Below are 1,150 nucleotides of genomic sequence, written 5' to 3'. Positions count from 1 at the left end.
TTTTGTTGCTCTTGTTGCCTGAAATTCTTAGGTACTTTCTGACCTCCCCTGTCAAACATTTAGCCCACTGTCTGAATAGATTGTTCACAGATTGTTTGTATTTGAATACAGGTTCAGTAACCAAGAGCTTTGGTGGAGACCTCTTTGTAAAGTAAAAGAAATAAAAGTTATTCTAAGAGCAGAGAAATGTCTGGTGTGGCATTTCTTTTTTTTTTTTCATCTGTTTTTTGTTTTAAGGGAGAATTGGTATTTTGTTGTGGTGTACTGCCCTAAATCTCAATGTTGGCCAAGTAATTAACCAACCCTCACAGAGAAAACAATTACTCAGATTCTGAGCTGTAGATAAGGTTGTTTCCTACACTGCGGTCTCTGTAGATTTCTATTTTTAGAGCCAGCGCGTCTGCAAGGCAGCGCATCAGCATTCCTGAAATACTGAAAGTTGGTCGAGACTGGACGGTAAAACAGATGAATGAGATAAGGGAGCAGGAATTCCGGCTTAGTGAGGGCTTGCTGGGGGCGGTGATTTGTTTCAGGGGGGCAGTTATACCTCGGAATGGGGCAGCTTTCTAGGGGCAGGACAGAGACCACAACTGCAGGACTGGAGTCCTCTTATTTTCACAGGTAAAGAGGAAATGTGCGTGGGATTTATTCCTTGTATGAAGTCACCTGAGATTAGGACTATAAAAACCGGATATAGTAAACTGCCTTCAAAATAAAAGCATAGTTACTAAATTTACACCTTTGTCACACACGTGCTTTTGAATAAATGGAAAATAAAAACATAGGAAAATAGATGCAAAAACTAGCATAATTAAATGCAAAGAGCAAAGGAGTTTTTAAAAGAGACAAAAATGAAAGAGATATTTGAAAATGAATACAAATTTAAAGTAAATAATGAGAGTCGTTTAAGATTTTTGTTTATTTCTTTGTTTGCAAAATTAGCACTTTTATTCGTTTATTATTTGCCTTTATTATTTTTTGATTACGAAAAATTTGCATTCAGACATTAGTTATCGTTACAGGCTGTGATTTTCCTTCTGAGGTTTTTTTTTTTCAACGTTAAGTTCGACCACAGTTTTAATTCGATGATTTCAACCGGACGTCGTCCTGTTGTCGATCTGTCTAACTTGACTGTGGTCCGTCCTACAGG

The sequence above is a fragment of the Toxotes jaculatrix genome, chromosome 19 (assembly GCF_017976425.1).
Source record: "Toxotes jaculatrix isolate fToxJac2 chromosome 19, fToxJac2.pri, whole genome shotgun sequence".
NCBI lineage: Eukaryota > Metazoa > Chordata > Actinopteri > Toxotidae > Toxotes > Toxotes jaculatrix.
This window is presented reverse-complemented; position numbering follows the sequence as displayed.